The sequence below is a fragment of the Pseudorca crassidens genome, chromosome 2, assembly GCF_039906515.1.
Source record: "Pseudorca crassidens isolate mPseCra1 chromosome 2, mPseCra1.hap1, whole genome shotgun sequence".
NCBI lineage: Eukaryota > Metazoa > Chordata > Mammalia > Artiodactyla > Delphinidae > Pseudorca > Pseudorca crassidens.
Window position 1 is genome coordinate 145,127,890 of NC_090297.1, and position 23,875 is coordinate 145,151,764.

General features: G+C 40.0%; 1 long non-coding RNA gene across 1 annotated transcript in view; it reads right to left on the reverse strand.

Annotated features, from left to right (window-relative positions):
* The window catches only part of LOC137219858 (uncharacterized), a 55,360-nt gene that overhangs the window by 21,808 nt on the left and 9,677 nt on the right, over positions 1 to 23,875 (reverse strand). The window lies entirely within an intron of this gene.

Below are 23,875 nucleotides of genomic sequence, written 5' to 3' on the forward strand. Positions count from 1 at the left end.
TTACAACTATTTACATAGCAGTTACATAGCACTTACAATGTATTAGGTATTATAAGTAATCCAGAGATGATTTAAAGTGTGTTACATTTTATGCGAATACTATGCCATTTTGTATAAGAGACTTCAGCATCCACAGATTTGGGTATCCCTGGGGGTCCTGGAACCAACCCCTGGGGAAACTGAGGGACGACTGTAATCCCTTATTTTGCCAATGCCCTTCCTTGCTCAATGTGGGTCTTGAGAGAGACACTTCTACTAAACATTTGGACCTTCCTAGAAAGAGATTCTCTGTGGAGAGAGAGGATCAGGGAAGGACTCTAGAAATACTGTCCTTTCCCTGTGCTCAGGCCTAGATCAGCTCTAGTCAGGTTGACCAGATAAATGCTTACATTAATTCTTTCTGGGAGCCAGAAGATGACACAGAAATGACCAGGAACATTTCCCTAAGGGAAGCCACAGAGTGCCATGTAATCCAGTCACCTCCATTAGGGGTGGGAGAGAGGCGTACATGTGTGATTCAACCTCTTTGGTGAAACCTTGATTTTGTCTGGAGGTGAGGGCTGGGTCGTATGCAGAGATATTGGGGCAGGGCTGGAGCCTTTGGAGACGGCTCTGGAGCAGGCATTGGTTGTGGAACTGAGAGGAGGGGGTTAGGTGACAGCATGCGTGTGCCCCACTTTAGGCAAACTCGATTTAGGAGAATCTGTGCTTTTGAAAGGAATGGTTCTTGGCCTGACAAAACGATTCCCCATGGAGTTCCTTAAAGAGTAAGTACTGAAAATAGGATCTAATTTACAAAGAACTAAAGTATACACAAACTTGGGAAACATATCTCTTGCCAAAAGACATATACATCTCTAGGTAGATTCACAGAATCCTAGAACCCAGAGAAAGCTCCAGAGCTCAGCCGGGCCCTGCCTACTGACTGCCTCCAGGCAATCAGCATCTAGCGACATCCACTGTATACAGAGCTCCACCCTAGGGCTCATGAACACACTGCAGAGTTCTTATCATTTACAAAACTGGAGAGCTTACAGCCTCTTGGCAACAGAGTCTAGCGATCAGGAGTTTTAGTTGATGGTGAGAGAAACCCAGATCAAACTGGCAGAAGCACCAAAGGGCATCTGTAACCCCCAGGGCCAGCACTGTGGGTGTGTGACCTGTGCAGTCATACAGGTCCCTGCACGCAGAAGGCCCCTTATTTGGTTTAATGTGTTGCTGTCACTGTCTTGAAATTCATAATTTTTTAATAGGGGCTCCTACTAGGTTAATTTTGCACTTATGTAGCTGCAAATTGTGTAGCTGATCCTGATGGCATCCATAATTGAGAATTCCAGGGTTGTTAGTGACCAGAGGAGTTCATGCAGCAGAATGTATTCTCTCTCCTCCCCTCCCCTCCTCCTGCCTGACCCCTTTCTGCTTCCTTTCTTGCTCTCCCTCTCCTGGCTCTGCCTCCCTCTGTGTGGTGGTTTACTTTTCTTCTAGGAGGTCACACTTCCCCTCTGCATCCAGGAAAGATGGCTGCTGGTGCTCCAGGCTGACATGACCCCAGTTTAGCACCTCAACCTCCACATACCAATCCCAGAGAAAGGCCCTGTGGCAGAGCCTGGCTAACTGGTCACCAAGCCTGCTTCTTCCTTCTCTTGGGATCACAACTAGATGGCATTCAGCCTCCCCCGCCATGTGAGTGAGTCTGGCCAATGGAATGTGAGCAGATGTGGAAGGCTCCACTTCTCATTTGGTCCATAAAAACCTCCGCAAAGTGATTCTCTGTCCTCTTTTCCCATTTTCTAGCTGAACAGAGAGGGTTCTGAGGCTCCCAAAGAGAGGAGAGCCACAGGACGAAAGGAGCCTGGGTCCCTGAATGACCACATGGAAGGCCACATTGGACTTATGTGAATTACAAATACACATTTATTTGTTAAACCACTGAGATTTGGGGGTTTTCTTTGCGGACGCTAGGGTTACTGATCTGTGACCAACACACACTGTGATAGCACCTGCTTGGGATGCATGCCACCCCTGGACCAGTTACCATTGCTGGTGATTCATGAGCCCACCTGAGGGCCTGGAGCACAAGAATGCAGCTCCACTAGGATCACATGAAGTGAAAAGGGGGGCTGCTGTTGCTAAAAGAAAGTGGATGGGAAAACACATAAGATGTTCTTGCAAAAAAACAGCTTCCAGGGCTTCCCTGGTGGTGCAGTGGTTGAGAGTCCGCCTGCCAATGCAGGGGACACGGGTTCGTGCCCCGGTCCGGGAAGATCCCACATGCCGCGGGGCGGCTGGCCTGTGAGCCATGGCCGCTGAGCCTGCGCGTCCAGAGCCTGTGCTCCGCAACGGGAGAAACCACAACAGTGAGAGGCCCGCGTACTGCAAAAAAAAAAAAAAAAAAAAGCTTCCAAAGTTTACTCTAGCTGTGAATGACAGCAACCTAATATCTCAGAGACCTTTCTTTGCAAATTTGAATAGCTTAATATTAAAACGGTTTTCCTTGTTACTGACTCTTGTAAAATCATTTTAGTTCTTTCAAAGAACTTAATATTACCTTCAATCCCATACTGAGGCAATTCAGAGTCCCCCCTCCCACTTTATTCTTGTTTCAAGGGCCACATATAAGGTTCCAGCTGAAGGGCTCATGGATGAGAAAGCTAGAAAGTTCCTTCGCTTATCTAACCTTCTGTTGATATAGTAATCTTCTGCCCTATGTACACAGGAAAAAATAAAGCAATAAGCACTGCTCTTTGTCACTCATATGAAGACAGCTCCCTGTTATCTGCTTTCTGAGGAACTTTTCATTTTGGTTGTTTTTTTTCTCTGTCACTTCATCTTCTCTTAAAAGGTTTCCTATCTTTTACCCATGAACAGATTTTGTTCTGCCTCAGGGAGGACAAAGGAGTTTAATAGTGCAAATAAAACTGTTTGGACTTTTGGGCTGCCAGAAATTCTGGATAATGGTTCTCCCAAAATGGTTCTCCCACTTATGTCTTTGCAAATCACTCAGCTCTCTGAGGCTCCTGTTTCTCCTGTAAGCATGGTTACCCTGCCTACCTCCCAGGATTGTGGAGAGGTTAAAATAAGATCAAATGCTTTGCAAACTATAAAAGAACTTTCAAATGTAAGATCTGACAGGTGTTCATGACAGTCTTCCCTTCAATTAGCACAAATACCAGAAAGTCGATGGGAGACACCGAAGAGCAGTTGTCACCTTCCTGCCTCTGGAATAACCAGATCCGGTCCTTTAATCATTGTTCTTGAGCCCAATTTCCCTAATCTTTTAGATCTGTGGTTCTCAAGCTTGGCTGCACATCAGATCACCCAGGAAGCTTTTAAATACTCTGGCACCCAGCTGCACTCGAGAGCAAGTAAATCAGAAACTCGGGATGGGACCCAGGCATCAGTTTTTCTAAAGCTCTCCGGGTGAGTCCATTGTGCAGCTGAGGCTGAGAACCACTGTTTTAGGTTACTCTTTCTGGGGGACTCAGGAAATTCTCTGTTGTCACATCTTGAATCTATCTGAATTTACCACATGCCTAAATGGTTTCATCTCAATAGAAGATGGATGCACTCTGGAGAAATTACCATGACCTATGTTATCTTATGTTAGAGACAGATGGTTGCAAGGTTGCTTATCCATAGATGTTTATCATCTTTGCTTAGCAGCATCAGGAGATGCTTGGAGATGAGATGAGATGTATCTTGTAAAGAGTGCTGCAAATACCATTTTATAGCAGCTGGAAAGATGGAGATGATGATGGAATCAGCACTGTTTCTTATAAACCTGAAAGAATACAATTGTGTAGGATGACAATTATCTGGTGTCTGTTGTAGAAACTATTCATGTGGCTGTATGAGAGAGAGAGAGAGAGAGAGAGAGAGAGAGAGTTGGAATCTAGTAGGCGGGAGGGAGTGGCTGGGGAGGGGAGCTACTGACCCTTTCTTCTCTTCTTGTGACTAGTGTCATGACCATGAGGCAGCTGGCAAAGGTGAATGGGAGGGTGGAGCTGCTGTCACTGGTGTCACACTCTGATCCACTGGGCAGTCTTCAGACACAAGCCAGTCCTGGGAACCGAGCTCCTCATCTGCAGAAGGTCCCATGAATGCCCCCTGGTGGTCATGGGAGGCTCAGCTAGAGGGCCCATCCAGCTGGCTGCCGGGTCCCCACGGGTGAGCAGTGCACTGGTCCTCCCAGCCCCAAGCAGCCAGGGCACCCCCATTGGCAAGTTTGGGCAGCTGCTGCAGCATCCCATCCTCTCCCAGCTGCACAAGTGGGGCATCTACCGTGCCATCTACAAGCTGCGTGACCTTGGCCGGTTATACACCCTGGTTGAGTCTCAGTTTTCTCATTTGAGTAGTAATATTTCCATGACGTTGTTATGGTGGGATGAGTTGAGATTAAGGCACACGAAGCGCCTGCAACCAGAAGGGGGTTATTCCCTGCATCCCACCCCACGTGTTCAGAGGCTCCTTGCTGGGACATGTGGCACGTGTGTGCTCTTGCTCTGCACCTGCTCACCTAACCTCTGGGTCCCCAGGGCCTGTCGCCACAGCATAGGTTCTGTTCTCCAGCTCTGTTCTGGGAGCCTCCTCTTAACAGCACATCACATTTTCTTCCTTCCGTCCACTTTCTCATTTGACCTTCAGACACCAACCCTGGGAGGTACACAAGCCAGCAGCACTGTTTCCAGTATCCCCGGGACCTCAGTGACTTGGCCAACTTCAAATGGCAAACCACCGCCAAGGGCAGCAAGGAAACCACCTGCCTGCCGTCTTGGGACACTTACAGCGTGTGCCAGGCACCAGCACCTCACTGACCCTCACAAATGACACAGCCAGACAGGCACCTTTCTTCCCACTTTATGGATTAGGAGGCAGAGTTTTAGATCGTTCATGACTTTTCCAAGGTCATACCAGAACGTGAACCCCTTTCTCATCGGCTGCAGAGGCCTCCCGCCTCTGTGGCAGTGACTTTAATCTACTTCTCTGGATTCCTGGAAAACTGATTCTTTCCCAGCAGGATCCTACCCACCAGGAACAATGCAGCAAGCTCAGAGCTGCCAGAAGCACTGCCCTGGACACTTCAGTAACCTCTTCTCTTTGCCTGGAGACACTTCTGCTTAGAATTTATTGTCTGATGCTGAATAACATAGAATGTACTCTCATGACTCAGTCCTTTGGTGGTCAAAATCAGTTAATCATCAGAAAAATAACAACCCAGACTTGTTCTCACAGCAGTGTTTCAAGGGAGGAGAAACATAGATTCACTCTTTCCTTGACCTTGCCTGTTCATATAAATAGTTATTAGCCCTGGAAATCTATATTTTTAAATGCTTTTCAAGTGGTTCTAATGATCAGTCAGAATTTTCAGACTTCAGGTCCTGACCTATTGAGTGGTTTATGAAATCAATGTGTTGGACTGTGACCAGGAATTTTTAGAAGACAAACAATCAGTAGAAATGTGCACTACACGTAAGAATAAGTATTACTTCATGAAACTTTTGCCTTGGTTATGCATCTGTGTATATATGTATATGCATACGTACATGTATACTGGGTCACAACGTAACATGTATTTCTGTGGGTCAGCAAAAGCATTTGGAAAACTCCAACTATTTGGTGTTCATAATCTGTTTGCCATTAGGATTAGTTATATTAACAGTTCTCCCAGGACACTTTATACTCTTAAAATCTATTAAAGAGCCCAAACAGCTGTGTTTACGTGGATTATATCTATCAATATTTATTTTATTAGACACTAAATTGAGAAGTATAATGCTTTACTAATTGATTTAAAATAACAACTAGAAACTCATTACATATTAGCATGAATAACATATTTTTAATTACACATTTTTTAAATAGGAAGAAGAATAACACTGTTTTACGTTTTTGCACGTATCTTTAATGTCTGGAATGATGGACACACCCTAAGGTGACCCCAATGAGTCAAGCGAATGAGGGAGAAACTGTTACTTGCTTCCTTTTTTATTGAGGTATATAGTCGATGTACAATATGACATAAGTTTCAGGGGTACAACCTAGTGATTCACAAGTTTTAAAGGTTATACTCCATTTATTGTTACTTGCTTCTTGCCAAAAGAATCTGGCAAAGGTGAGGATATAGTCACTCCCGTGATTACATTGTTATACAAGACTCCATCATAGCAGACTGAAGGTTTTTTTTTTTTAATATTTATTTATTTATTTGGCTGTGCCAGGTCTTAGTTGTGGCATGCGGGATCTGCAGTTGCAGAATGCGGGATCTAGTTCCCTGAACAGGGTTAGACCCCGGGCCCCCTGCGTTGGGAGTGCAGAGTCTTAACCACTGGACGTCCAGGGAAATCCCTGGAGTAAGATTTTCCTGCTGGCTTTGGAGAAGTGAGCTGCAGTGTTGTGAGAGGCAAGGACCAATGCTGTCACGTGCCAAGGACTTGTGGGTAGCCTCTGGTTGCTGAGAGCAGTCCCTGGCCAACAGTGAGCCAGGGACTTTGGTGCTACAAATTTTGCCAACTGCATTCGGCCAGTAACCAACGCACTTGACTGAGGATCCCTGAGCCTCAGGTAAGATTGCACCTCTGGGTAATGTCTTGATTTTAGCCTTGTGAGACCCTGAGCAAAGACCCTGAGAAGCTCACCTGAACCCAGACTCCTGACTCCTGGAAACTGATAAATGCGTGTTGTTTTAAGTTTCTATGGTTGTGGATATCTGTTACACAGTAATGGGAAACTAATGCAGATCACTCCTTATATCAGCTTCTGCATTCAATCTGTTGTGATAAGTTGTCTAAATTGAAGTATACGAAGAAAATCCAACCTCACACAGACATATAGTTAGAAAAGGGAAACATTTTTTTTCTTTTTTTCTGGCTGTGTCTGGTCTTCATTGCTGCACGAGGGCTTTCTCTAGTTGCAGCAAGCGGGGGCTACTCTTCATTGCAGTGCGTGGGCTTCTCATTGTGATGGCTTCTCATTGCGGAGCACGGGCTCTAGGCGCACGGGCTTCAGTAGTTGTGGCGCACGGGCTCAGTAGTTGTGGCTCGCGGGCTCTACAGCACAGGCTCTGTAGTTGTGGCGCACGGGCTTAGTTGCTCCACAGCATGTGGGATCTTCCTGGACCAGGGATCGAACCCATGTCCCCTGCATCGGCAGGCGGATTCTTAACCGCTGCGCCACCAGGGAAGTCCCAGAAAAGGGGGACAATATTTTAATAGCTTTTTCAGGTCCTGGTGGGAGAGGGGAATGGGGAGTTATTGTTTCATGGGAATGGAGTTTCAGTATGAGATGATGAAAAAGTTCTGGAGATGGAGGGTGGTGATAATTGCATAACAATGTAAATGTATTTAATGCCACTCAACTATACATTTAATAATGGTTAATAAATTTTATGTTATGCATATTTTGTTATGCATATTTTACAGTTAAAAACAAATAAATTGCCCACAATTCAGATAACAAAAATGTTAGCTGCAATGTGGAACCTGAAATAATATCAATTTTCATACTCTGTTATGCTAAAATCCATTAGCCTATCTTGCACTTTAAATGGCTCTTTTACCCATGCATGACTTTGTAACATCATGCACCAATTATCTGAAAAATACTGGTCTACTGAATTACACAGATCTTCAAAAAGTTAACTCACTTAATTATACAATGTTTAAAAATCCATATTCATTAATATCACTATTAATCTCACCAGAAAAGTTATTAAGTTTGGGGAAACTGTCAAACCCATGATGTAAGAAAAAGGAGGAAAATGAGTAGTGGATACAGGTTTTCTAAAATTCTGATTTTTTTCTTGAGCACTCATATTTTGTCAGTGGCAACAAATACAGTCAGATTATTTCCTTGAAGTGACAAGCTCGCTTCATTCATTTAAGAGAAAACATCTGCCAAATACTCAAGGCTGGGTAACCATGTTTGTCAGTCCTTCCCTGAAGTAAGTGTGGTGTTCCGTGAAAAAGCAGCTATTTCGGCTTGAAACTCAAACAAACACACGGTGCTTTTCCCTGAGAAAACGTTGTCCTTCAGCCCGCAGAAGTGCTTTATGTGCAGTTCCCATTTTGTCACACAGAATATTAAAAAGATGAATACACAAGGATGGAGATTTAATAAAATTAATGCTTTTTACTGCCTCATCAAGAGCATTCTTCTTGAAACTGGCTTTCTTTCTTCCTTCCTTTCTTTCTTTTTCTTTCTTTTACTGTGAGCACATGACAGCGAAGAACACAATGACTATTATTAGCACAGTTTGGTACCACTGCCTTGATTCATGCTAAGTTATCAGCAGAAAACTGCTGGTAAGTAAAAACCCACCGCTGCTTTTGTACTATCGGTGCAAATGTTAACACAGTGAAAATGTAAAATAACCTCTTAGTACTTTTATGAAAATGTTTGATCTCTCAGAGCCCCTGAAAGCGCCTTGGACTCTGTAAGTCCACAGTCCACACTTTGAGCTCAGCTTTTCTGCTTGAACCTCCCCTGCTTCTCCACCCTAGAACCAGTGCCCGTCCCCAGAGGAAATGCTCCAAACCGACCAACACCTTGTGTTTCTCAAATTAACATCTGACGTGGCTCTAGCAGCAAGTATTCTGCTCCTATCTCTTGCAATCAGTATTCTTTCTAAAACATAGATTTGTTGTTCTCTTGCTTCAAAACCACTAAAAAGTATAAGATAAAAATGGCATCATGAATCAATGGGAAAGGATAGATTATTAAATAAACGGTGTCAGGACATTTGGGTAAACATTTCGGAAAGATTTTTTAAATTCTCGTCCAGTATATATCAAAATAAGTCCAAACTGATTACTGATCTAAATATTAAAAATTAAACCATAAACTAAGAATAAAGATAATATGTTTTTGAACACAACATGTGAAAAGTTTTTCTACTTAAACATACAAAAGCAGAATCCAATGGGAAGACCTAGCTTCCAAAGGCCATACCAAAGTCCATTGAGAAAAGGGTGAGGAAATGGGAGGCACAAAGAGGTGCTTTACCTCCCAATACCCATCCCAAATCCCTCAGGGCCAAGAGGACTGAGCTAAGAGGGGGCACCCCAACCTGACCACCTAGCTTTCTTTGATGCCATAGACCTTGGTCCGCAAACACTCCGCTTTGTGGCCTTGGCTGGGCGCAGGCCATTTTTCCCAGTGGCTCTGCTGCTGTATGACAGATCGAAGTCACTGGCTCTCAGCTAAAGTATGAAAGACCAAGTTCTTCAAACAAACAGTGGTTTAGGGCTGCATAATATATGAAATGTTGGACTGTAGGAAAATTGAATGCTGCTACAGTCTAAGCTCTTGACGGTGACTGGTTTTTATTAGGCAGTGAGATGTTTTTATTTTCTATGCATTTTCAAGTTTGGTAACCCATCACACATGTATTGAGGCTCTAAAAGGGCAAAGCACTGTACTAGGTGCACAGTCCCTGTGCCAACTACAGCACCTGAGATATTATTTGATTGATGATTCATTCAACATATTTTGGGATTAGTTGTCATATTGAGTGCCTACTATTTGCTATGTATTCTTAGACATTTTAAAAATAAAGCAGGAAAGGGACATGGGAAGCATCAGGACAGGGAGCTGCCATTTTTAGGTAGGGTTCTATAGAGTTTTATCCATTTTCCAAAGATGGTCACAACCACATCACCCATCCAGCATGCTGTATTACAAAGTGGTCTCGTCACACACCATCAAGAAATAGCGTCTAATTCCCCTCCCTTTGAAGTAGGCTGACTATAGTGACGATCAATAGAATAAAGCGAAAGTGACATCCTGGAACTTCCGAAGGTAGTCATTACAAGCCTTGTAGCTTCTGCCTGGAATGCTTGACCTTGGAACACTCTCTCTCCCCCAGAAATAAGCCACTATGCTGTGAAAATCTCAAGTCTCATGGACAGGCCACATGTTGGTTGACAGCCCCAGATGAGCTCCCAGATGACAGCCAGCCTCAACAGTCAGCCATGTGAGGGAGCCATCTTCGTGGTCCAGCCCAATCATGCTTTCAGACGACTACAGCCCCAACTGAAATCTGACTGCAGCCACATAAAAGACCTGCCCCATTTCATAGCTCGATCCTGTACCACTAATATACGTCTGTCAAATGTAAAATGGCTGGCACAGGCTGGGAGGCATCCACCTCCATAAAGTAAATCAAGTGAAGGGATTCTGGAAGGACTATGAGAGAGGTCACTTTGGTCCTTGGGGAATCATGGAGGAGAAGCGCCTGAGCATGAGGGGCACTGAGTATAAGGGGAGGCATCAGAGCTCAAAGACAAAGAGACTCCTCAGCTTTGTCCTGGGCAACTGTTCGTCCTTTGCCCCCCCAGCAGTGTCTGGACTTCCTGGCACTTTGGAGCTCCCATTCTTGGTACTAGCACAGAGCTCATCACAGCAATTTTTTTTTTTTTTTTTTTACGTCTTTGTTGGAGTCTGATTGCTTTACAGTGGTGTGTTAGTTTCTGTTGTACAACAAAGTGAACCATCTATACATATACATATATCCCCATATCTCCTCCCTCTTGTGTATCCCTCTCACCCTCCCTATCCCACCCCTCTAGGTGGTCACAAAGCACCAAGCTGATCTCCCTGTGCTATGCAGCTGCTTCCCACTAGCTATCTATTTTACATTTGGTAGTGTATATATGTCCATGCCACTCTCTCACTTCGTCCCAGCTTACCCTTCCCTCTCCCCGTGTCCTCAAGTCCCTTCCCCACGTCTGTGTCTTTATTTCTGTCCTGCCCCTGGGTTCCTCAGAACCAATTTTTTTTTTTAGATTCCATATATATGTGTTAGCATACAGTATTTGATTTTCTCTTTCTGACTTACTTCACTCTGTATGACAGACTCTAGGTCCATCCACCTCACTACAAATAACTCAATTTCGTTTCTTTTTATGGCTGAGTAATATTCCACTGTATATATGTGCCACATCTTCTTTATCCATTCACCTGTCAATGGACATTTAGGTTGCTTCCATGTCCTCGCTATTGTAAATAGTGCTGCAATGAACATTGTGGTACATGACTCTTTTTGAATTATGGTTTTCTCAGAGTATATGCCCAGTAGTGGGATTGCTGAGTCCTATGGTAGTTCTATTTTTAGTTTTTTAAGGAACCTCCATACTGTTCTACATAGTGGCTGTATCAGTTTATATTCCTACCAACAGTGCAAGAGGTTTCCCTTTTCTCCACACCCGCTCCAGCATTTATTGTTTGCAGATTTTTTGATGATGGCCGTTCTGCCCAGTGTGAGGTGATACCTCATTGTAGTTTTGATTTGCATTTCTCTAATGATTTGTGATGTTGAGCATCCTTTCATGTGTTTCTTAGCAATCTGTACATCTTCTTCGGAGAAATGTCTATTTAGGTCTTCTGCCCATTTTTGGAATGGGTTTTTGCTTTCTGATACTAAGCTGCATAAGTTGCTTGTATATTTTGGAGATTAATCCTTTGTCTGTTGATTCATTTGCAAATATTTTCTCCCATTCTGATGGTTGTCTTTTTGTCTTGTTTATGGTGTCCTTTGCTGTACTAAAACTTTTAAGTTTCATTAGGTCCCATTTGTCTATTTTTGTTTTTATTTCCATTTCTCTAGGAAGTGGGTCAAAAAGGATCTTACTGTGACTTATGTCAAAGAGTGTTCTTCCTATTTTTCCTCTAAGAGTTTTATTGTGTCTGGCCTTACATTTAGGTCTTTAATCCATTTTGAGCTTATTTTTGTGTATGGTGTTAGGAAGTATTCTAATTTCATTCTTTTACATGTAGCTGTCCAGTTTTCCCAGCATCACTTATTGAAGAGGCTGTTTTTTCTCCATTGTATATTCTTGCCTCCTTTATTAAAGATAAGGTGATCCTATATGCATGAGTTTTTCTCTGGGCTTTCTAACCTGTTCCATTGATTTATATTTCTGTTTCTGTGCTAGTACCATATTGTCTTGATTACTGTAGCTTTGTAGTATAGTCTGAAGTCCAGGAGCCAGATTCCTCCAGCTCAGTTTTTCTTTCTCAAGATTGCTTTGGCTATTTGGGGTCTTTTGTGTTTCCTTACAAATTGTGCAATTTTTTGTTCTATTTCTGTGAAAAATGCCATTGGTAGTTTGATAGGTATTGCATTGAATCTGTAGATTGCTTTGGGTAGTATAATCGTTTTCACAATGTTGATTCTTCCAATCCAAGAACATGGTATATCTCTCCATCTGTTTGTATCATCTTAGTTTCTTTCATCAGTGTCTTATAGTTTTGTCTCCTTAGGTAGGTTTATTACTAGGTATTTTATTCTTTTTGTTGCAATGGTAAATGAGAGTGTTTCCTTAATTTCCCTTTCAGATTTTTCATCATTAGTGTATAGCAATGCAAGAGATTTCTGTACATTAATATTGTATCCTGCTACTCTACCAAATTCATTGATTAGCTCTAGTAGTTTTCTGGTGGCATCTTGAGGATTCTCTATGTATAGTATCATGTCATTTGCAAACAGTGACAGTTTTACTTCTTATTTTCCAATTTGTATTCCTTTTATTTCTTTTTCTTCTCTGACTGCTGTGGCTAGAACTTCCAAAACTATTTTGAATAATAGTGGTGAGAGTGGGCAACCTTGTCTTGTTCTTGATCTTAGTGTAAATGGTTTCAGCTTTTCACCATTGAGAATGATGTTGGCTGTGGGTCTGTCATATATGGCCTTTATTATGTTGAGGTAAGTTCCCTCTATGCCTACTTTCTGGAGAATTTTTATCATAAATGGGTGTTGAATTGTGTCGAAAGCTTTTTCTGCATCTATTGAGATTATCATATGGTTTTTCTCCTTCAGTTTGTTAATATGGTGTATCACATTGATTGACTGACTTGTGTATATTGAAGAATCCTTGCGTTCCTGGGATAAACCCCACTTGATCATGGTGTATGAGCCTTTTAATGTGCTGTTGTGTTCCTTTTGCTAGTATGTTGTTGAGGATTTTTGCATCAATGTTCATCAGTGATATTGTCCTGTAGTTTTCTTTTTTTTGTGACATCTTTGTTTGGTTTTAGTATCAGGGTGATGGTGGCCTCATAGAATGAGTTTGGGACTGTTCCTCCCTCTGCTATATTTTGGAAGAGTTTGAGAAGGATAGGTGTTTTCTCTTCTCTAAATATTTGATAGAATTCGCCTGTGAAGCCATCTGATCCTGGGCTTTTGTTTGTTGGAAGATTTTTTTTTTTTTTTTTTTTGCGGTATGCGGGCCTCTCACTGTTGTGGCTTCTCCCGTTGTGGAGCACAGGCTCTGGACGCGCAGGATCAGCGGCCATGGCTCACGGGCCCAGCCGCTCCGTAGCATGTGGGATCTTCCCGGACCGGGGCATGAACCCGTGTCCCCTGCATCGGCAGGCGGACTCTCAACCACTGCGCCACCAGGGAAGCCCTGTTGGAAGATTTTTAATCACAGTTTCAATTTCAGTGCTTGTGATCGGTCTGTTTATATTTTCTATTTCTTCCAGTTCAGTCTCTGAAGGTTGTGCTTTTCTAAGAATTTGTCCATTTCTTCCAGGTTGCCCATTTTATTGGCATATAGTTGCTTGTAGTAATCTCTCAAGATTCTTTGTATTTCTGCAGTGTCAGTTGTTACTTCTCCTTTTTCATTTCTACTTCTGTTGATTTGAGTCTTCTCCCTTTTTTTTTCTTGATGAGTCTTGCTAATGGTTTATCAATTTTGTTTATCTTCTCAAAGAACCAGCTTTTAGTTTTATTGATGTTTGCTATTGTTTCCTTCATTTCATTTTCGTTTATTTCTGATCTGATCTTTATGATTTCTTTCCTTCTGCTAACTTTGGGGTTTTTTTTGTTGTTGTTCTTCTTCTTCTTTTTCTAATTGCTTTATGTGTAAGGTTAGGTTGTTTACTTTAGATTTTTCTTGTTTCTTGAGGTAAGATTGTATTGCTATAAACTTCCCTCCTAGAACTGCTTTTGCTGCATCCCATAGGTTTTGGGTCAAATCACTGTCATTTGTTTCTAGGTATTTTTTGATTTCCTCTTTGATTTCTTTAGCGATGTCTTAGTTATTTAGTAGCGTATTGTTTAGCCTCTGTGTGTGTGTATTTTTTACAGTTTTTTTTCCTGTAATTGATATCTAGTCTCATGGTGCTGTGGTCGGAAAAGATACCTGATATGACTTCAATTTTCTTAAATTTACCAAGGATTGATTTGTGTCCCAAGGTATGATCTATCCTGGAGAATGTTCCATGAGCACTTGAGAAGAAAGTGTATTCTGTTGTTTTTCGATGGAATGTCCTATAAATATCAATTAAGTCCATCTTGCTTAATGTGTCATTTAAAGCTTATGTTTCCTTACTTATTTTCATTTTGGATGATCTGTCCATTGGTGTTAAAGTCCCCTACTGTGATTGTGTTACTGTCGATTTCCCTTTTATGGCTGTTAACATTTGCCTTATGTATTGAGGTGCTCCTATGTTGGGTGCATAAATATTTATAATTGTTATATCTTCTTCTTGGATTGATCCCTTGATCATTATGTACTGTCCTTCTCTGTCTCTTGTAATAGTCTTTATTTTAAAGTCCATTTTGTCTGATATGAGAATTGCTACTCCAGCTTTCTTTTGATTTCCATTTGCATGGAATATCTTTTTCTATCCCCTCACTTTCAGTCTGCATGTGTGCCTAGGTCTGAAGTGGGTCTCTTGTAGACAGCATATATATGGGTCTTGTTTTTGTATCCATTTAGCCAGTCTATGTCTTTTGGTTGGAGCATTTAATCCATTTACATTTAAGATAATTATCAATATATATGTTCCTATTACCATTTTCTTAATTGTTTTGGGTTTGTTATTGTAGGTCTTTTCCTTCTCTTGTTTCCTGCCTAGAGAAGTTCCTTTAGCATTTGTTGTAAAGCTGGTTTGTTGGTGCTGAATTCTCTTAGCTCTTGCTTGTCCATAAAGGTTTCAATTTCTCCATTGAATCTGAATGAGATCCTTGCTGGGTAGAGTAATCTTGGTTGTAGGTTTTTCCCTTTCATCACTTTAAATATGTCCTGCCACTCCCTTCTGGCTTGTAGAGTTTCTGCTGAAAGATCAGCTGTTAACCTTATGGAGATTCCCTTGTATGTTATTTGTTGCTTTCCCCATGGTGTTTTTAATATCTTTTTCTTTGTATTTAATTTTTGATAGTTTGATTAATGTGTGTCTTGACGTGTTTCTCCTTGTATTTATCCTGTATGTAACTCTCTGCGCTTCCTGAACTTGATTGACTATTTCCTTTCCCATGTTAGGGAAGTTTTCAACTATAATCTCTTAAAATATTTTCTCAGACCCTTTCTTTTTCTCTTCTTCTTCTGGGACCCCTATAATTCGAATGTTGATATGTTTAATGTTGTCCCGGAGGTCTCTGAGACTGTCCTCAATTCTTTTCATTCTTTTTTCTTTATTCTGCTCTGTGGTAGTTATTTCCACTATTTTATCTTCCAGGTCACTTATCTGTTCTTCTGCCTCATTTATTCTGCTATTGATTCCTTCTAGAGGATTTATAATTTCATTTATCGCATTGTTCATCATTGTTTGTTTGCTCTTTAGTTCTTGTAGGTCCTTGTTAAACATTTCTTTTAATTTCTCCATTCCATTTCCAAGATTTTGGATCATCTTTACTATCATTACTCTTAATTCTTTTTCAGGTAGGCTGCCTATTTCTTCTTCATTTTTTTGGTCTGGTGGGTTTTTACCTTGCTCCTTCATCTGCTGCTTATTTCTCTGTCTTCTCATTTTGCTTATCTTACTGTGTTTGGGGTCTCCTTTTCACAGGGTGCAGGTTCATAGTTCCCATTGTTTTTGGTGTCTGCCCCCAGTGGGTAAGGTTAGTTCTGGGGCTTATGTAGGTTTCCTGGTGGAGGGAAGTTTGATCCAGCAATTCCACTCCTGGGTAGATATCTTAATAAATCCCATACTTAGATCAGCTGGCAATGGATTTTGGAATGTAGTCTTCCAGTCCCTCAATGACCTGGATGCCAGAGGCCCACGGTTCTGCAGTCATCCTCAGGAGTCTCTCACAGGCCACATATCAAGCAAACCTCAATCCTCTTGGACACCTGGCCCCCAAAAAACTCAGAGTCATAGTGAGGTGGGGCCTCTCCCAGGAGCACGGTCAGATGGCGGGAAAGTGGATCCAGTGCAGAAGTTGTGCTGGCATGGAACTGCCAAACCACAGCCAGACAGTCCAGGCAACGAACTCTCATCACACCATTTGTCATGTGATTCTCCTCTTTCTGCCCTCCACCCCCACCCCATCTCCTTGTCCTGTGTCATTTACTCTCATAGTACCTCCATGAGACACAGGGGCTGGGGGGAGGGGGGAGGTAGAAAGAGAAGGTAACTAAAGCATGGAGAGTTCAAGAGTACTGGCCAAAATTACATAGTTCAGGTCTCCCAAGTCCAGAAGGAGATGTCTTCATCCTATGTGGGTCAGGTTATGGATCACCCTCAGCTAAGGAAGTATGTGCTCTTTCTTAGATGTCATGACCACACAGGGTAAACAGGCTTGAAACATCTTAGGAGGCAGTAGGGCCACATGTATCATCCATCCTCAGGTTGCCTGGATTACTTGGAACTTGTTGGTGGTCATCTGTTCATCTCAAGAGGTCCATAAACAACAAAAATTATACCCAACAGAGGAAGTTGTTTTTAATGGGTTGGAGTGAGGCACTGATGTCTCTGTTTATTCCAAGTTTCCCTAGTGGTTTGATGGCTTGTGAATCACTGCTGTAGTCTCGATTCTTTTTTTTTAATTAATTAATTTATTTATTTATGGCTGTGTTGGGTCTTCGTTTCTGTGCGAGGGCTTTCTCTAGTTGTGGCAAGCAGGGGCCACTCTTCATCGCGGTGCGCGGGCCTCTCACTATCGTGGCCTCTCTTGTTGCGGAGCACAGGCTCCAGACGCGCAGGCTCAGTAATTGTGACTCAGGGTCCCAGCTGCTCCACGGCATGTGGGATCTTCCCATACCAGGGCTTGAACCCGTGTCCCCTGCATTGGCAGGCAGATTCTCAACCAGTGTGCCACCAGGGAAGCCCTGTAGTCTCGATTCTTGCTACCTGAAGTGCAGTAGTCAGACCACCATCAGAGACATCATCTGAGAGCTTGCTAGATATGCAGAATCTTGAGCCCCATCTTGAGACCTGCATTTAAGATCCCTAGATGAGTAATATTTTAAGTTTGAGAAGCACTGACTTAGAGGAAGTGGTTCTCAACTTTGGCTGCACATTGAAATCACGTGAGAGCTCTAAAATATATTGATGGCTGGGTCCCACTACAGAAGAACCTAGCTTAATTCATTGGTTTCAGGTGTGGCCTGTTGGGGATGATTTTTAAAATATTCCCCAGGTGATTCTAATGTTCAGTCAAGCACTGATCAAGAAATCGGGACCTAAAAGCTGTAGTCCCCTCAAATCCCAGAGGGGCTGGACTGTTGTAGGAGTCATTATGATCCTGGAACAGAACAGAATGCCCAGATCACAGAATGAGAGAGAGAGAGAGAAGACTCCATCTGGTCCACCTTCTTCCTCCTACAGCCTCTGCTTTCCCTATTAGAAATTGTGAATTTCATTTAAGAAGCGTGTCAGCAGAGAATCAGATAGTAGTAAAGGTGCTCTGGGTTTTTATTTCTAGCGCTGCCAGCTCTGAGTGAATCACTCAGTCCTGAACTCACAACCATTTTGAATTTGTTTCTTCAGCTGAAAAATGGAGATGACGGTATCAACAAATGTTATCAATGACATAAACAGTGCTCTGCTAATTCTATACAAGGCATTTAAAAATCTAATCCATGGGATGGCTTTTTTAAATGACCACCTCTATAACGTATTTATAACATACTCAATTTAGAAAATGAGAATAAAAATATAAACCCCTCAATTTATGGAATATGCCAGTTTCCCAGTTCACGGCATGTATGTGAACACCCTGGAATACAGAGGGGCTGGACATATGCGTTGTTCTCTATCCCTGTATCTCTACAATCCCAATCATACTTTACACTCACACTCTATAGATATTCTTTCTCCCCTCTCTATGTTGGTTTCTACTTTCCTAGTCAGCAATTGCTAAAAAAGAAAAGTAAGAAAGCCTAGGACAACAGAACTGCCCAAAGCTTGCTTCATTTTTACAAGAATATTGTGCCCCATTAGTTGGAAAATACAGTAGCTTAATTTTGTATTTTAATCAATGTCACCATCATACTTGTACCTATGCTAACAAGGAAATATTATGAACTTGAGTTTTGTTTCTACTTTCACCAAAACTGGGTATTTGGATCCAGGAATATTAGAAATTCTACTCAGATATTTTAGATCTCAGGCAGAAGTTTCTAATATTACTTTTCAGATGAAGAAACTAAAACTTAGAGGAGTAAAAAAAAAAAACAACGAAAGCTGAGAGGGGTAAAATGTCTTTTGCATGTGGAAGGACAATGTTTTTCCCTCATTGTCCCCTGATGGGAAATTGGATTGTTTCCAATCTCTGCCTATTATAAGTAACACTGCTGTGAACATTCACATATAAGTCTTTGTGTATACATATATTTATGTTTTTCTTGGATGGGTATATAGGAATAGAATTGCTGGGCCCAATGGTAAGTTTATGTTTAATTTTTTAAGAAAATGCCGAACTGTTTTCTAAAGTGGCTGCACAATTTCATATTCCCACCAGTAAAATATGAGGGTTCTAGTTTCTCCCTTTCCTCACCAGCCAACCCTTGGTATCATCAATCCTTTTTATGATAGTCATTCTAGTGGCTGTGTAGTGACATCTCATTGTTGTTTTCATTTGCATTTCACTAAAAGCTAATGTTGTGAAGCATCTTTTATGTACATATTAGCCACTGTATGTTTTCTTTGGTTAAAGGTCTATTCAAATATTTCATTCACTTAAAAAACTGGATTATTTGTTTTCTTATTATAAAATTTGTAAAAAACAAATTGTAAGAGTTCTTTATATATTCAGATATAAGTCCTCTATCAGATATATGATTTACAAATATTTTCTCCCAGTCTGTGGCTTGTCTTTTCATTTCCTTAATGGTGTCTTTTAAAGAGCAGTTGTTTTTAATTTTTATGAAGTCAAATTTATTCATTTTTCTTTTATGTATCATGTTTTTCTTGTCATATCCAACAAATATTTATCCAATTCAAAGTCACAAAAGTTTATTCCTTGTCATCTTCTAGAAGTTTTACAGTTTTAGGTCTTATATTTAAACTTATAATCCATTTTCAGTTAAATTTTGCATATGGCATGAGGTAAGGATTTAAGCTTTGTTTTGTTTTGTTTGCACATGGATATTGTCCCAGAACCATCTGTTGAAAACATGTCATTTCTCCCATTGAATTACCTTGGCATGCTTGTCAAAAATCAACTGACCATAAATGTAAGGGTTTATTCTTGGACTCAATTCTGTTTCATTGATCTATATGTCTATCCTTATGCCAGTACCACACTATCTTGATTACTGTTGCTTCATAAGTTTTAAAATCAAATAGTCCTCAATCTTTGTTCTTTTTCAAGGTCATCTTAACTATTCTAGGTCCTTTGAAATTCCATACAAATTTTAGGATCAGCTTGTCAATTTATACAAAAAAATCTTACTGGAACCTTAGTAAGGATTGCATTGAATCTATAGATCAAATTGGGAAGAATGGCCATTTTAACAATATTGAGTCTTCTAATCTATGAACATAGAATATCTCAATTTATTTAGATCTTCTTTCATTTCTTTCAGAAATGCATGTCTTACACTTCTTTTGTTAAGTTTATTCCTATATATTTTATTCTTTCTGATGCTAATGGGAATGGAATTGTTTTTTAAATTTTATTGTTGTACAATTCACTCCTAACATATAGAAATACAATTGATTTTTTTATATTGATCTTGCTAAACTTGTTTATTCCAGTAGTTTACTTATTTCTTTAGATTACTTAGGATTGTCTATATTCAGGAACATGTACACAAATAAAGTTTTAGGTCTTTCTTTCCAATATGCATGACTTAATTTTCTTGCTTCACTGCACTAGTTAGAACCACAAGCACATATTGAAATGTGAGATATCTTTGCTTTTTTCTCAACCTTAGGGGAGAAAGCATCTTTGCGGGGGAAACATTGTCTTTCCTCAAAAAGTATGATTAAGCATGTAGATACCTTTTATCAGGTTGAGGCAGTTCCCTTCTATCCCTAGTGTGTTGAAAGTGTTTATCAATAATGGGTGTTGGATTTCATCAAATTCTTTTTCTGTGTCTACTGGCATGATAATCTGGTTTTTGTTGTTTATTTGATTAATATGGTATATTGCATTAATTGATTTGAGGGTACTAAACCTACATTCCCGGAACACAGCGTATAATCCTTTTTAAATACTGCTGGATTCAGTTTCCTAGTATTTCATTAAGAAATTTTGTGTATACATTCATGAGGAATAATTGCTCTGTAATTTTCTTGTGATGTGTTTGACTGATTTTGATATCTGGGTAATAGTGGTCTCATAAGTGCATTGGGAACTGTTTCTCTTTTATTTTCTGAAAACGTAGGGCTGGTAATCTTTCTTCATTAAATGTTAGGTAGAATTCACCAGGGAAGCCATCTGGGCCTGCACTTTTCCTTGTGAGAAGATTTTTAATTACCAATTCATTTTCTTTACTTGCTATTGTTCTAGTCAGATTTTCTATTTTCTCTTGACTTAGTTTTGTTATTTGCATCTTGATAAAAATTTCTCCATTTAAACTGTCTAATTTGTTGGCACAAAGTCATTCATAATATTCTCATAATACTTTTAGTTTCTATATGGTCAGTAATCATGCCCTATCTTTCATTCCTTATTTTGTGTTTTTTTCTCTCCTTTCTTTCTTGATCAGAATAGCTAAAGGTTTATGAATTTTGTTGCTGATTTTTGAAATCAGTTTGTTGTTTCAAAGAAATGACCTTTGGTTTCACTGATTTTCTATACTTTTTTTTGGTTTTTATTTCATTAATGTTTGGCTTTGATCCTTATCATTTTCTTCTTTCTGCTTGCCTAGGGTTATTTGCTTTTTGTTTTAGTTTCCTTAGTTAAAAGCTTAGATTGTTGACTTGACACCTGTTGCTTTTCTAATATAAGCATTTAAAGCTATAAGTTTCCCTCTTAGCATTGCTTTAGCTGCAGTCCATAAATTTTTATATTCTTTTAAGCTTAAAATAATTTCTAATTTCCCTTGTGATTTCATTTTTGACCCATGGGTTATTTTATAGTGTGTTTTAAAATTTCCAAATATTTGGAGATCCCCTAAATTCTATTGTTGATTTTTCTAATTTAATTCTATTGTGATCAGAGAAACATACTTTGAGTGGTTTCAATCCTTTTACATTTATGAAGAATAATTTATGAGCTTGTTGTATTCTGTTGCTGTGGGTGAAGTGTTATATAGATATATTTTTATGTCAAGCTGGTTGATAGTGTTGTTCAAGCCTTCTATATCCTTACTGATTTTCTGTCTATTTTTTCCATCAATTATTAAAAGTAGGATACTGATATTTCCCAACAATTTGAATGGTCTATTTCTCCTTTCAATTCTGTAACTTGTTGTTTCATGTATCTTGGGGCTCTGTTATTAGGTGTATTAGTTTCCTGGGCTGTCATAACAAATTATCAAAAACTAAGTGGCTTAAAACAACAGAAATTTATTCTCTCACAGTTCTGGAAGCTAGAAGTCCAAAATCAGACTTGACAGAGCCAATATTCCCACTGCAGACTCTAGGGATGAACCCTACCTTGCCTCTTCAAGCCTCTAGTGCCCCCACATGTTTCTTAGCTTGGGCACAGCATAACTCGTATCACTGCCTTGGCAGTCACATGGTCTTCTTCCTTATTCATTTATGTATTCCTTCTCCTCTTCTTCTAACACCACCAGTCATTGGATTTAGGTCCCTCCCCCTACCCCATTCCAGTATGATCTTAAATAATTACATCTGCAAAGACTCTGTTTCCAAGTAAGGTCACATTCTGAGGTTCTGGGTGGACCTGAATTTTGGGGAGGATACTATTCAACCCACTTCAGTATGAATACATTTATAATTGTTGTATCTTTCAGATATATATTGATGCTTTTATCATAATGAAATGTCCCCCTTTGTCTCTAGCAATATTTCTAAAAATCTAATTTGTGTTTTATAAGCTTCATAAAATCAATTAAAAGGCATTATATTGTAGCACTATTTACAATAGCCAGGACATGGAAGCAACCTAAGTGTCCATCGACAGATGAAGGGATAAAGAAGATGTGGCACATATATACAATGGAATATTACTCAGCCATAAAAAGAAATGAAATTGAGTTATTTGTAGTGAAGTGGATGGACCTGTCATACAGAGTGTCATACAGAGTGAAGTAAGTCAGAAAGAGAAAAACAAATACTGTATGCTAACACATATATATGGAATCTAAAAAAAAAATGGTTCTGAAGAACTTAGGGGCAGGACAGGAATAAAGATGCAAACGCAGAGAATAGACTTGAGGACACGGGGAGGGCGAAGGGTAACCTGGGATGAAGTGAGAAAGTGACATTGACATATATACACTACCAAATGTAAAGAGCTAGTGGGAAGCAGCCGCATAGCACAAGGAGATCAGCTTGGTGCTTTGTGACCACCTAGAGGGATGGGATAAAGGAGCGTGGGAGGGAGACGCAAGAGGGAGGGGATATGGGGATATATGTATACATATAGCTGATTCACTTTGTTATACAGCAGAAACTAACATAACATTGTAAAGCAATTATGCTCCAAAAAAGATGTTAAAAGAAATAAAAAATTTTTAAAAAAGAGGCATTCTATATCCTTTCATATTCTAGAAGAGATTATTATATATATTATGAAACTCACTTATTCCCTGAAAACCTTAAATAAAAACTAAGTAGAAAATCTGCCTATTAACTTTTTAATAACATTTATAACTTCTATCATGAATAGTCATCTATATGAGTTTTTTCTTAACTTCTTGAGTCAATCTTGGCAATTTAGAGGTAGTACAGTACAGTGTAGTGTTTCTCAATAGAAGTTCTATCTACATTTTGGATGGGTCAATTCTTTATTGTTCAGGACCATCCTCACACTACAGGACATTTAACATTTTGGGTCTTTATTCACTAAATGCCAGTAACTTTCCTCAGTCTTTATAAACACTAAATCACACCCCCTATGCATTTCCGTATGTTCCTTGGGGAGTCATTTGAGAACCAAAGACATAGTAGTTTAGAAAGTGGACTACAGAGCCAGACTTCTTGGGTTTGAGTACAAGCTCTGACACTACTGAACAAAACTTAATTAAGTTACTTGACATCTCTGTATCTCAGTTTCTTTATCTGTAAAATCGGAATAGTAATGATACCTATTTAATTATTATTGTGATGATTAGATTGACAGATGTAAAGTTCTTAAAACAATGGTACATAGTAAGTGTTTGATATTAGCAAGTATTATTCCACAAATTTGTCATCTCAACAAGTTTTTATGTGACAGGGTATTTTTGAAATATTAAGTTTTTTTCACCTGTTAGTTCATTTTTTTCCTTATCCCTCCTCCCATACTCCTTTTAAGCAGCTAGGCAGTTGCGAGCTTGTTGTTTTAGGGAAGGGATAAACCGGGGTAGTAAACAGAAAAAAAGAAGTCTTCTTGAACTTGATTTCTAAAAATGTAAGCCATTATGGAAATAGAGAAGGTTCCATATATAGATAAAATATTTGGGAGAAATATAACTGGAAAGAACTAGACTCAATCTCACCTCCCTAGAACCCCACCCTGAGCTACACCAAGACTAGAAAGAAATTCCCCCAGACTAAGGAAGAAGAGGATATTGTGGGGAAGTAATAAGAATAT